General features: G+C 38.4%; 1 long non-coding RNA gene across 1 annotated transcript; it reads right to left on the reverse strand.

Annotated features, from left to right (window-relative positions):
* Nucleotides 1-3,602: 3,602 nt before the first annotated feature.
* On the reverse strand, nt 3,603-6,872 carry LOC139128362 (uncharacterized). Its single transcript, XR_011551270.1, has 4 exons — nt 6,768-6,872; nt 5,047-5,103; nt 4,265-4,415; nt 3,603-3,728 (listed from the first exon to the last, which is right to left on the reverse strand). It is a non-coding gene; the product is annotated as an uncharacterized lncRNA (long non-coding RNA).
* Between the last annotated feature and the right edge of the window lie 8,188 nt (nt 6,873-15,060).

Here is a 15,060-nt window from a genome sequence, read left to right on the forward strand (position 1 = left end):
ATTTGTCTGTCCTTTGACCGAACTTTGTCACAGCCCCGTTGCCCGTGGTTAGTCAATTCAAATTAAACTAGTAGCGGAAACTACTTTTCTTCTGCCATTGCCTAGAGAAAATCTCTTATTCAAATGTCTCGTGTGTTGTTCTAATGCGCGTCTATCACATCCCCTGGCGTCCTGTTCAGTGGATTTAGCAATGTCTTTCAGGTGAGATTGAATAATTCGTCTCTTTTTACAATGTCATTACAGGGCTCGTTTTTACATTTGGGCCTGTTTATACGAAACTGGCCCAAATCGCTTGGCTTTACTTGACAGTTGTTATTGGCCACCGCGTCACCAAACAATCTACGCAACAACCTGCTAGGGTACATAGTTTTTAATGTACTGTGTTTTGGTATTTTATGCCCACAGACTTTTGGAAAGTCTATGTTTAGTCCTATAATTTAATAGAGGTAATGGTTGAATCTACGATGACCGCAAACTGTACATGTACATATTATGGCTTATGAATGACCTGCCCTGATGTCCATATATTATAAAATTTGGCGCGAACTTCGTGCAGTATCAGCATCGGAATTCGAAACAATGGAATTTGGCGTCATGTCTTTCAGGTCTGTTCAGGTCTGTTCATGTCTTTTCAGGTCGGTTCGAACTGGTGACCCTAAACGTCATAAAGATGACTGATGAATGGTTCTAGTCCAGCAATAGTCATAGCATTTGGTGCGAACTTTGTGCAGTAATGGTCAGTTGCAAAGGTATACGAGGTCAGCAGGAAGAGTGGGCGTAACCACCTTCGACCCAAACGTACTACTCTGTTGGTAACAAGATGAGACACTATGAAAACGGCACAAATTGTTGAGCGGAAACTTTGTCCATTTTTCCCGCTTCATTAAATCGTTTATCTTTCACGGCAACAATGTTTTAAGCCACACAAATAATGATTTTGACGATTGGATAATTTGCTCGTCGAAAAATGTAAACCGACAACTGTAATTTATTGCAATAAAAGCAAACATAAGTCTTAAATATAAAACAGTTTGGATTATAAAACTAACTCAATTGCCCAATGTTTGACATTCAAAACAGTCACTATCAAGGTAAGTTTCTTTAAAATCCCAATATCCAGGAAACAGTGCCCTGGAATCTTAACTTGTACTTCAAGTTTCAAAATGAGGCCCGCACGAGCTGTACATGCTCTTGTTGCGTGCTTTCGCAAAGAATTGAATGACATTTAGAGTCTGAAAACCAATTCCTGCTTACACATTCTAGATTAAATGGTTATTAGGACGGTCAACTATTTATCATGTACCCGGAATATCATTTTCAAAATAGTTTCAAAATGCAGCATATTCATATCGTGTTGATTGAATAAATAACAAAACAGGTGAAATGTACTAGTACGACATAATACATTACCTTCGATATCATCCTTGCCAACATGCTACACTTTCGATACCATACGTGCATTAACAGTTGCATGCTTATAGTTCGGGTGGTCAGTATGTTACTCCACCTGGGTTTCGGACTCAAATGGCTTTGTAAAACCGGTGTACTCATATACATTTAGCCAGCAAGCGTACATGTTACAACAAGTAAAGAAGATCCGTTGCAATTCTCAAGCTATATATCTCATGACAGTTGCAAGTTTAGACTTGAAAATGATTTGGACTTCAGCCAATCTGACATAAGCTTTATGTTTGAGATTTTCTTTTTGATTTTACCTCACAATATGGTTACACAAAACGACTTTTCTTCCAAGAAACGTCTTACTTTTTATTCCCATTGCGTCATTTTAAAACTGTTTACTGACAGCAGTGGTTCATCTTGCCAAAGTTGTATGACAGTGAAGTGGGCTTAAGCAGGATGTACAATTTGCCAACACACACACATTGAAGATAAAAACCTAATTTATATAAAGCGTAATCAGTTGTGATATTATGGTATCTCATCTTACAGTAATGATTAGATACTATTTGTTACAGAACGTAAAAATCTAACATGATCCTGTAATCGTTGTCTGCGTAACACCTGCTGTTGACCACATTTTAAAGCAGGGCTTTCATTTCTATAGTAATTTATCTGCATTCAAAAGTAATCTAAATTAAATCCTCTGTCAAGAACATTTTCCATGCAATTGACATTACTTTATGTTTATTCACTCATAGAACTTTTCTATCAAATGTCTGTGTTTAGTTGCATTCTATTAAATGCTTCACGAATACTAGAAGCATGCTTTGCAGTATGTCCGATTATTGCAGAGAAACTGCCAATTGGTCAATTATTTGTTCTTATTTGACAAAATAATATTGCCAGTCGAATCATAGACCTTCAGGAAACAGTATTTCCTAACACTGAACAAAATAGCTAGGGCCGTGTCTCTGTGTCGTTTCGCCTGTTGCCACCGATAAACAGTTTTATTTGGCTTCGCCTGAAGTAGCATTACTTTTTCATCACGTGTTATGTATCGTGTCGGGCATGTTTAGAATTCATAATGGTTTTACGCCATTGTACAGGTCAGTTGTTATCACAGTCTCTCACGCATGGTGGCATTGTTGGGTCGTGCAAATGATGTAGCAATAATCGAGGATGGCTCCAGACAAAGAATATCCATTTAATATTTTACGATTATGGACACACTTTCAGGTTCAAATGCATTGTAGTGAACCATTCTCAGTGGACAAATGAAAATAGCAGGACTTATCCGCAAAAATCATGTCTAGCGATGCAGTTGCACAGGTTAAGGGAAGTTCACCAAGGATGATTTTACACATGTCCTAGCTTTGTGGTCATTAACCCCGAAAAAGCTATTTTCACCATTTTATAACTTGCGAAATTTTTTATAAAAACCGATAGAAATAGTACAGGAAGTTGCCCATGTAATTTGAATCATGGGGAAAAAGCTAGCTCCAAGTTTGCAATTGGAGCTTGCATCATGTGATATGGAAGGGACCATACCCCGCATTGTCCATCACAGTGACACAGTAGTAAACAGCAACACAAAATCTGTCAGTGGACAGTTTATTATAAGTGATTCATCGTTTATCCAAGGAGACTCAGTATAAACAAAAAATTATGTAAATACGCACAGCCTGGTTTCACCATGGGTGAGTGGACATTGCCATACCCATGGGAAGATGGTCCCTTCCATATCACATGATGCAAGCGCCAACCTTGGAGCTTTTTCCCATGATTCAAATTACATGGGCAACTTTCTGTACTATTTTTATCGGTTTTTGTAAAAAATTGCGTGAGTTATAAATGCGAAAATAGCTTTCTGGGGTAAGTGACCACAAAGCTAGCATTTATGTGAAAATCATCCTTGGTGAACTTCCCTGCTTGTGTTAACGACTGCGGTAGGTAACCTACAGACTTATCCTCGATGTCTCCTCTCGATTTGGGGCACTGACGATTTGTTAAACATTTTAGCGTTGAAGTTTACGAGACATATCGAAGTCACAAATTGAAAACGACTGGGACTTAACGTTTTGAATGGTCACTAAGATTTTCCTCATCAATCACTGTCCGAAAGGAGAATATTGTCACATATTAACAGAAAGATACGCCCAAATTTTACATAATCGTTGGGATTTTATTGATCAGATGCCAGCGTTACAGCTACATTTGTTGCCATTATTGCCCTATAAGTTGTTGATACACCTATTTGGTTTTGTCTTCTGTTTTCTTATTAGCCACGGTGACGTCTTCTTTCACTATTGGAGGAAGTACGTTGGGAACTGTAATCATAGCAAAATAGGTGAAAATAAACTTATGTTACAATACTTGAATACATGCATTAGATATATTAACATGAAAGGTCAGACAATAGAAAAAATATCAATACATGTAAATCGTAAATTATGACATTTGGAATTGGGATTCCCACATTCTAAACTTTTGTCTTCGCCGGGTAAATGGGAGTCTGATGTCTTACAATGTAGGCCCTACAACAAAAGAATAAGATTTCGATTTAACTGACATACTTCATGATCACTCTGCAAAATGAGATTAGTCAGTGTTCTCATTCCTCTGAGACCAGGGACTCATGCGAATCTACTAGCTCCCGCTGTTAGTTTGTACCTAGTCAAGTCTCATTACATGTATATCAAAGATAACCCGGATGTAATACAGGAATGCCTAAAAGGTGGAGATTTATTCCCAAACATTATTGTAGACGACAAATAATTTACACTGCCGGAATGTGATTCAGTGTCTACGCCCAGAATGAAAGTGACTTTGCAGGCTGGCTACATTGTTGGTCATTTACGTATACCTATTCCTGTGACCGGTCCATCTCGGCGGCTACAGCCAAATCTTGTTGTTGGGTGTTGATAGTTCTTCATAAATGGGTACAATGTGTTGGGGGTCACCATAGCTGACCCTGGATGTTGTATTCAACGTGTACTTTATTTCCGGTGGTTTTCCTTCGTACAGATTAGTGGAGTACATTATAAATTAATATGTTCAAAACGATAGTGATTCGGTCGACTGTTCATATGATGATATAAAGTTACGATATCGAACAAATTTCAACTAATTTTCACTTTTTTTTCCAATCATAGGCACTGTACCGATTCTGTAAATAACTCTCTTGAGTTCCGATGAAACAGCAAAATTGTTTTAAATTTGGATAAATAAAATATTTTTGAGCGCTCATCTATAGAAATAATAAAAAAGCAAACGGGGGATTAATCATTCAGCCGATAGTGTGTTCATCAAAAGGTATTTGCTCTAAACTACAAATGTGTAAGGCCGTTATTATTTTAACTCCGTAGGAATGTAAACTTTTGTATGTCATGGACCGCCCGGTGCATGTTTGCTTATTCCATCATTTAACAGACGAGAATTACATTTACAGGATGAGGTATACCCATAACCCACTTCCCAATTTAGCAATGAGGCGTAAAGTGCCTTGCTGGGGGGGGCGGAGGGGTGCAAAGCACCATGCTAGAGTCCTGAACTCACATTTTCATACAGAAAGCAAACGATTGCCATTGTGGCAACGATTAAACATAATGACCCCCCCCCCCCCAAGCGGCTGTCATAACAACTTACCGTCGCATTTTCTGTGAAGTTCTAAGTCAGGAACCTTACAAGTCCAATTTGGGTGTCCTGTAGTGAAAAAAGTGGCGTATATTATATTGTCTCATCCCATATATTGAAATTGGCGAAAGACATGTCAAACATTCTTCAACTATAGGCATTTAATGCAAACTCTTCAAGTTCATGCCGTAAATTTGCAAAAGTATATCTCAAAATTTCATTGGCCTTCGTATGACTTGCATGAGTTGCAAAAGGAGGGCTGATGCTTTTCGATAAACTGGGCCTATGGAAAATACTGACCCTCCCCCTGATTCTTGTACAAAAATGCTAATCCCCCCTTCCCTTCTCCTTGATAAAAATTTTACCGACTTTTGAGCAGCTTTGTTCGATGTCACCCGCAGGCGGCTGTATATGTATAATAAACCTTCAAAAGTGAACAGACCTATGGGGGACCAGAAAAATCATCACAATTCCAATAGAAATTCAAATTTCCGAATTATTTGCTTATCAACACACTCTGCACATTTGTTTGTAGTCAGTAAACATTTTGTCGCACATGCATACAGTCACTTCAGCAGTGGAAGAGTCAACCATAACTTTGTTGACTTTGTAGTAAAGGAAAGAGAAAGAACTTATTCATAAGAACAGAAACACTAAAAACGTATCTAAAAATGCAGTTTCTGCCAATAAAACCAACTACGTAAATAGAACATTGTTCTATCGAAAGTCCATTGATAACAGTGTATAACTAATATATGGAAAGTTAAATAGTTATCAGTCTTTCAGTTTCAAAGAGGTATTAAATTGATATTTATATTTTGGAAAGTCATGTGAATGTTATATATACTTTTGAATAGTTTCAACAGGGGGCACATTTTATATGCTTTCCTGAGCGTGTGTGTATTTCATAATGTCAACAGAGTCCTCGCTTTTGCGCATTCTCATTTCACTGTTGTAATAAAATATCAGGCGACCATTTATATTCTTGCACAAAAAATGGTTACCCTTCCTCTGATTTATGCACGGAATATTAATGAAATGGCCCTCATTTTGAAACAGTTACATGAAAAATGGCGACCCTCCTCGAATCGAACCAACGTTGTTTCCCCTCCCTGAATTTGTTTCTGTCCTCTTGAGAAGAAAGGGTACATGTCAATGGGAACAGCTTTAGGACCTATTTACAACCATTTGATAAGGCATAAATAACATGCAGTGGTAGCCTGTAGCCCAGGAGTACACGGGTGTAGAGTTAAAAGTCAGCGAACTTTCAACCATTCTCTTTCAGAATCTAGAATAAAAATCGAGAGTCACTGTGCAAATTTTTGTACAAGAAATCAAATCAGCCAATAGTTTTTGATATTTGAAATTCAAAATTTCCGCCGTCCCACTGTGTTCATTTTTTAGGGCAAATAACTTCCTGATTGTCAAACAATAAGCCTGTGAAAACTTTATTTACTTCTGAATCATAAGCTTCAAAAGAGTCCGAATATCTCCTGAGGTGCATTCTTCCTTATAAGTTTGAGATAACGACGTCCGCGCACGATAGAAAAGAAAGTGCACAGATTGCTGGGCGGAGGGACAAGAAACAAGTCATTGTGACAAAAACAGGCATAGGTATACTTACAAAGACTGACATTGTAATTTTGTGCTTATTAATGGCGTTTAAACCAGGATGAATTTGTACGGCCTATAGCAGGAGAGATGTGCTGAGTTTTATGCATAAGCTTACTTACTGATATGTTTCAGCATCGTGGAAATCTACTGAGAATGAGATTGAGTCAGGAGTCCATATTCCATATGTCTGTATTTAAGAGACAGTAACAAGGTTAATATTTTGCATGCTATACTGAATTATATTCTGAGTAACACACCCCCCCCCCCTCCAATCGCCGTGCGATAGAGAAGACAAATCCATCTCAAGCACCCAGAGAAGGAAGCCTGTGTTATGTTGCACCTAAAATCATACCACAAACAGGATCACTCACTAACACGAGCACAATGTACCGCGTCACTTGCCCCTGGAAATACGGTGATGTGCCGTAGCAAACATTGAAAATGTCTGGCCATGAATATTTTCAAAATACGACTTATTGCTATAATGGGATTTTCTTGATAATATGGGGAAATTTTTTCTGTTATTCTACCGCATGTCACAGTGAAGGTGTTCATGAAGTATGGGACATTCTCCTTCTAACTTGTCCATATTAAAGGTGTTTTTTGGTGAAAAGTGACCAATATTTAGGATTTTTACGGGGGTCACATACCCGTATACCTTTCCTGGGAGTATCCGGGGCTGTTTGTCCAACAAATGTAGACAAACAACCAATACGATGTTCCAAAAAAATATATGACGAGAAAATAAAAAACCTGGTTATCCTTGTTGTATGGACTCTGATATTTCAGACCAAACGGAATGGGGGTTTTGTCGTCTCGTCGGAGAGTTAAGTCGCGGAAAATATCGTGGAGGGGTTTTCTCCAAGGCAAAGTCTGTAAGCGTGGTTGTCCTCGGATGCTTATTTAAGCGTGTGTAAACGTTTTGCCATCCACTTTAAATTTACCAAAACGGGTTTTGCAATGAAAGCACACGTCAAGGATGTCCAAAGTACTTGACCGCGCTATTGTACGATAGCTATGTAGATTGGATGTTCCCTCACGATTCTGTCGTCATCAATCGCAAAAGTTCTTTTTGGCCTGTAAGCCAGTTTTCGATTGGTGAATGCAATCGCCTATAGTTAAGCGGAAGATGTGAGGAGCATACGACTATCTATCCTTGGAATTCTCCGACCTTGCAGTCGTAAAAAAAAAAATTATTGGGAACCGAGGGGGTGGGGGTCGGGGTGGGGTAATGAAGATTTATTCACAAACAAATAATAATATTTCACATCGCTGAGGGCGTGTGTCATTTAAACTTGAACGTGTAATCTGAAGTGTTAGATTTAAGAATATCAAAGGCCGTCATATCTGCCGCAATTTCGATTGAATAAGTACCGAGTATCAACAATAATTTTTATTACACCCATAAAAGGTAGAAATGTATCCGTTTTAAAATTACACTACCGAATACACAAACTCTGAATTCTCGAAGTAAATATTCAAAATGGCGCCGTGTTTGAAACTATTGCAGACGTTCGACCTGAGGACCTTATCTGTTATGCTGTATATTTTCTCTGCGTTCGTGGTGAATAGCTATAGTTTTGGTGAGTCTAAGTAACGATTTTAGACCCAACTCAGTGGTGACACAGGCCATTACTATAGTTACATTAATCATCATGCAATGCAACTTCAAACGCGGCGACAGGTCTCAATGGCGAACTGTACTGTGCGCGCGTCGCCTGTCGCACATGCATCGCCATTATTGGCACCGCCGTAATTGACAGCGCTCAGTGTACTACTACGCCAAAAGCGCTGTTAACTATGGCGGTGCCTTGACTTGTCGCGCGGGAGCAGGTCACTTCAACCTTTTCCCCTTTTTGACCTCTGACAGTACTATTCACATACACTCAAAGCCTGTCGCTGGTCGTGGTCACTTCGGCCTCGGTACTCAAACCAATCACTTCGACCTCGTCACACTTCATGCTATCTTGCGACTCTGGAAGAATTGATGGTGTTTCTTAGAGAAAATCTGCTTGCTTCAAAACAATAATTTAGCTTTTACAGTTGATAGGCAAAATGCCAGCAGCACGGTCCAGCCTAGGGCAATGCATGTATGTAGGGCCTGTGTGTCTACAATTAGCTGTGTACACAATGCATCTGACATGATCTCTCTCATACTAAAGGCTTAGCTATGAAGATATTGGGCACATGGTGGTTCTCAGCGTTACTGAACTTCCACCACAGTCCCCTGTGATCTATTCCGCTCTTGGACAATGCGCCCCACAGACGTGTGTACATATGCTTGGAGAAAACCAAGCAACTTTAAGTACAAACCACAAATATTCTCAAGCATATGTACACACGTGTATGGGGACTTTGCTTCCAATAAAGCCCTTCGAGGTGCTATGCGCATCGAACAAGCCTGACGACTTGCTTACAGGATAATAATACAAGTTTGTCTCGTAGTACCGAATGAAAGGTATGAGGGGGTCGAGATGACCAGGCTGACAAGGGCCGCGACGGTCAGGGGTCGAGGTGACAAGAACTGGAAGCCCTGTCGCCGCGTGCTGCTTGTTTCGTTCACTAGTACAAAGTACCAGGTTGAAGGTTGAAGGTTCTGTAACATTGGAAACATAGAAGACACTGTCACCATTATACAGTCAACCATGACGGTATGATTAGTACTAGCTGTACTACAGAGGTCAATAACGAGTCCGAAATCAACAAGTGTTGCTGATATCTGTCACGTCATATATGGGTGAAACAGTGTTTTACATGGTAGCCGCAGCCAATTGAGGTTAGCTTGAAGGTAGTAGTTGGCACGGAAGGCCTAGGCCCCAGTGACCCATGCACAGGGACCTATCACTGCTGTTTATCTAACCACAAGCTACTGTAATGATAACTTAGGTATGGTACTATTTTACATATACGCTCCAGACAGCAGGTGAACAAATAATGGCCTGTATCAAGATAAATGGAAACAAACATTTGATACGCACGTTCAAGCAGGTTTCGAAATTCCTTGGGAGACTTCAGTTAGTACTCTGTTCCTATCCCTCACCATAACCGACTTGTCAGATTACTGGTGTGAAACGACTTTTATGTCCATCAATTGTTAATCTTGCCCAAGTGATTACAAGTTCTGATATGTAAAACATCATCATAAAAATAGTCAGGTTGAGCAGTATATATAGACTAGCCCACTAGTCGCTTTGTGTGTTGTTTTCTTGTTTTTGACAGTTAAAAAGGATTGTCAACTTATTCAGTTGTTCCCTCTCTCCTATTGCTGTTTTTATCTACGTTGTGGATGTGGTATTGGTCAGGTCACGTGATCGAGGGGTTTTACCTTCGTGTAGGTTTGTGCTTGCCAAGGGTCCATGCATAGCGATCACACTGCCATTACACCATCATACAATGTACCACACAACGGAAAATTAATCAAGACAAATGTTGCCGAAATGAATGCATTACAACATAATTAGCCCACAGACTTGGGGCAAGTCTAAGCAGTATACATAATCAGGATGTCCATTTTATGATGGCCATTAAACATATAGACTGACCATAATTCACCTATTCTGGCCACATGAGGTCATTAAAACTGTTCTCATGCAAGAGTTGGAGAGGTAAAAGTTTCAGTAAACCTAGTCCCCTGCCTTCTGCCTTTTCAGACAGTCATTTGAACACTGTAGGTTTTCTCTTCATCTTTTGCTCGGTCATTGACACAGGATGAATTGAATGACAAAAACCGACTTGTTTGGGTGAGTTATTTGACAGAAAAAAATTTCATCCTTGAATGGGAGATTTTGCTGTACGCTCTTTGCTGGCTGGATATCAATAACAACTTCCCATTTGTTTGAACAAGTAGAACTTCATAATGCACTATGTCTGCCATATCTTTCATGTCCACTAAAATAGCATAAAATCTTGACTGAATATTAGATATTCATATGTTTAAGGATGTACAATCGGTAAAATTAAAAAGTAATGTCATTTCTCTAAATTGTAGATTTTGTGATTCTCCTTTGTAAGTATTATCAAAATGTGTGATAAAATATAGGGGTCACCGCGCTCGTTTTTGAGATACATGACCATGATGACCATGGATTTTGCCATAAGAAAAAATGCTGAGTCAGCATTTTTTCACCAATGCATTTTCTATGGACGAAATAATTCAATGCTGTTTATCTCAAAAGTTAGCGCGGTGACCATATCATTTTATTTGATCACTATTATCTATTTCTCTAGACTGACTTTGTGCAAATTTTCATGAAAATGACAATAGTAGGAATTGATTTTTCCAGCAAATTTCAATGTAATCCTATGGAAGTGACAAATTCCACGCGCGCATACCGCTCGTACATCCTTAATTCAAATGCAACAAAATGCTAAAACTAAAAGCATAATCCACATCACAGAGGATGTTTTTGCACTGAGGGATGTTAAATCTCAAGAAAATAATTACTATATTTTATCCACTTTGAATAGTTAATGTTTTTACTCTTGTCATTATTTCCAAATTCTAATGGAGTTCTGTCTCTGTTACTTGTAGAAAATTACAAGTTGAGAGTTGGTTCTTCAAGAGGAGATGATGGAAAATTAGACAACAAACTTGTATTGCACGAAGATCACTTGGTAAGATTTGGGCGGGGCTGAGTATTATGTATGTCCATTTGACTACAGGTCCAAATATTGAGGACCACATCCCAGCAAAAATCTGGCCAAGTTACATATTCATAATGACTTCCAGTTTTGAAATGGTGTTTTTTTTATTGACAGTTTCATCCACTGTTTTGGCCTGCATTGCATTTCACAATATCATTGCATTGCCCTACCCATGCTGACTTTGATTTGCATTCGTTTTAAGGTGAATTGGTTAATCTACCATGTGCATCTTGAACCAACTTTGTTTGATTTACAGTAAGGAGATCTCATAAGCCAGAGTCAGTCGAAAGTGCCAGATACAAGATTTTATTCATTGTTATATGAAAATACAGGATAAGCATAGCTTGTGTGTCATGCAGTAAACAATTCAAAGTAGTCATACGGTATGTCATCAAAAGTCACTTAGTATCAACTGCAAGTACACAAACCACAAATATTTCACAAATTTATCCACAGTTGTGTTCTGGTGACTTGGTAGACTTGACACATGACACTGTCCAGAGGTCACAGGTTTTGTACCAAGAGTTCAAATCTTTGGCCACACCCAGTTTTGACAATCAGCAATGACACATGGAGAGAAACCATCCATTTTATGGTGAGTAAACGTAGGAACGATGTTACCAGCTAAGGTGTAGGACAGTAGACATTTCATTGACAGTTAACAATTGCAGTTAACCGAAGATACACTTGGATCCAGAGACTACACAAATTAAGAGTGATTTTGATAGCTGTTAATCTATTACCAATGTATTGTGTTGTGAAATTTTCATTGAAAATACGGGTATTTGCCAGCATTTTTACAAAGGGCTTTTACCTTATAAACAATGCTACTACACAAATTCAGCAATAATTATACAGCTTTTTCAGAGAATTTTGAGCAACATTAACTTGCACTTTAGTAATCCTACCTGGAGGGTATTTGATTCATTGTAATCCAGTACGCATACAGTATGGTAAGGTGTACATAAATGTGTCATGGTTCCAGACTCTCCAGAATAGTGTCACTCAGAATCCATGTGCCCTCTGACAAACATGTCTTTCTGGAAACTTTACGTCAATATGAGGAATGGAAAATTCTTTTCATCAGCCGTGTATCTTTACATGGAAACAAAATATTTGTGTCACAAGCAATTTGTTTGCATCCTGGCATTTAACATTGGCTTAGAGGGCACAGTACTCAGAATGAAAGCACACTTTCAGAGTGCCCCTTCAAAGTCTAACACAATGATGTGAAATGCTGGCTTCTGAGACTTGTGCCCAAGAAATGATCTTTTTTCTTAATTGCCTGCTACCTGCTCATCGTTTCAGGGTCAAATATTGACTGCCAGCATCAAATTAAGATGTCTGTAAAATGTTATGAGGAAAATGCCGCTGAAATGGAAAAGGGTTTACCCAGAAATTTACACCAGAGTGACTTGCAGAAACTCCAGTACATTACGGGAAAGCTCCATTAACTTAGGAATACCTCTACTTCCCTACTTAGTTATCAGAGGATCAATTTCACAGACCTGCCTTTCCTACAATGGTAACTACAATGGCACCAGCTGGATAAATAAACATAACAATGGAACATTCACACTCTTAGGGGGATAAAAGTTTTTGTGTTTGTCACCCTAGTTGGTCAGGCAAGGACCCGGTTTTCAGGTACCATGCAAGTTAATGCAGTCTTTCCCTAATGAGACATGGTATGCAGTACAGTATTTGATAACTGAAGGGAATTACAGACAAAGAAATGAAACTAAGTGAAATTTTATTTCAGGAAAATAATGTGAAGAAAGAATGGGTCCTGAGTATCAACAGAAATAAGATAAACCCATCATCAGGTGAGGGAATATAAGAATTCATTGTGTATATGCCTCTCTATTATCTTTGATGAACATTCCAAATTGACCTAAATGGATAAACGTAAGAATATGATACCGGTAGTAATTAGCATAGAAATTAGCATATTTAAAGAAACATAAGCTGTAACTTGTGGCAAGTTTTTCAGTATCCTGCTTCTGTATACTACTGTGTCTGACCCTAATCCGTTTGCCATACTGAAATTTTGAAAATTTTTGAGTATTCTTTTTTGTCACACAGCTTGTATGTGTGTAGTGATCATTGTTTATTGTTTACACATGAATTCTAGTCGTGACTTGAATACAATTTTCAACGATAACAATGTAAATTATACTCATATAGGTTGTGTTGATATGTTAAATACTTGGCATTAAATTACAGTTTAGGGATTCAATGCAGAAAGTGTAGGGAAATCACAAAACAAAAGTTCTGAAAAAATAGCCAAGAGATATAGCTTATGGAGCTTTAAGCCACACAGAGTGCATTCATGCAAATTGCATTTTCATGAATCACGTTTATTTTATATATATCACATGATGAAAAATGCAATTTGGTTGACTTGTAAAAAAAACTCATAATAAATTTTCATGTCTGTTAAGGTTTCCAAGGCCAATGGAATGTGTTAGTAGAACTTGTTGAAGGCACTGGGATTTTTCATGATACTACATCATTGCTGGACATTGCAAGAGGTGAGACCTATAGAGTTAGGTATGTAATTAAGGGATGTAATTCAAATGATATTATCCAAACATAGCATACGTTGCATTTTGTTTCCACTGCCCGGTGTATTAAAGATTTGGTATGTGGTATTTAAACCGGTTAACTACGAAAGATGCATACCTATATTGTTTAGCAGTCATGGTATCTCAACTTATTGTACAGTTTAACAAACTGGTATTTCCACTCGATCAAACAGTTGGAGTTTGGTTTACCTTCAAGACCAGTTTGACACGCCATTAACTCAAGAATTTTCTCTCACTGTAAAAGTACAGAATGCACCTTCAGTGTTTCATCCAGGATGGCATCAACAGGGAGATTTCCCCCTTTACCAGAAAATTATGGAGGGATTTCATCAGTTCATACATTCTACTTTTATATCTAAGGTGTGACTGGCATCTTTTCATGAGGGCTGGTCTGCCCTTGACAAATTATAAGAGGTGCCAATATGTCAACAGAGGGGGAATCCCCCTTCCCCCTCTCTAGATGAAACACTGCACCTTAAAGACATACCATACATTCAGACTATCAAATTCTGATCTACAGTTGTTGGGGCTCATTTTAAAACCCTGGCAATGTTGGAGAAAGACAACTTTACACCTTCTCAGTTTTTTTCAAAAATCGAAAATAATATTTTTCTCCATAGAGTTAACACAAGGATGGTAGCCATTTTGAATACAGAACATTGGTAAATGTCTAATAGCACCAAATTTTGCAAGGCTACACCAGAGTTTTATTCTAGATTTGGTAAGAGAACAGTTGGAAGTTTCACTAAGGAAAGTTTGAGCAAAATTTAAGTGTTTCACTTTCGAAGCGCATACTGCTTAAGAAGAAAATTTTATGCATATACCAGTAATAGGCTGACTTAATGGCTATAATTGCAATAAATTCCCCTCTGACTCTAAGTTTGAAAATATTAGAAGTTAGAGGGCAAACTGTTGCAGATCTTTTCATTGCAGGCAAATGTACGCTTTTCAGTTTGCAGTCATTGGGGTTTTTTTTACCTTTTTCAGAGCCCCTGCTGCAGTGGTCAGTGGGTTACTCTGTCAATAATGATGTGTTGGATGAAGTTTCAACCAATGTTTCATCCATTCTCATAACACAGGGCGCTTGTTCTCCTGATGTCGTCCTAACCTTTGTTCAAACAACATCACAATTTCCAGGTAAAGTGGGTTTTGCCAAATCTGATTTTGTGCTGTAGGGGTTAGT

This window comes from Ptychodera flava, unplaced genomic scaffold, assembly GCF_041260155.1.
Source record: "Ptychodera flava strain L36383 unplaced genomic scaffold, AS_Pfla_20210202 Scaffold_50__1_contigs__length_938362_pilon, whole genome shotgun sequence".
NCBI classification, from domain to species: Eukaryota; Metazoa; Hemichordata; class Enteropneusta; family Ptychoderidae; genus Ptychodera; species Ptychodera flava.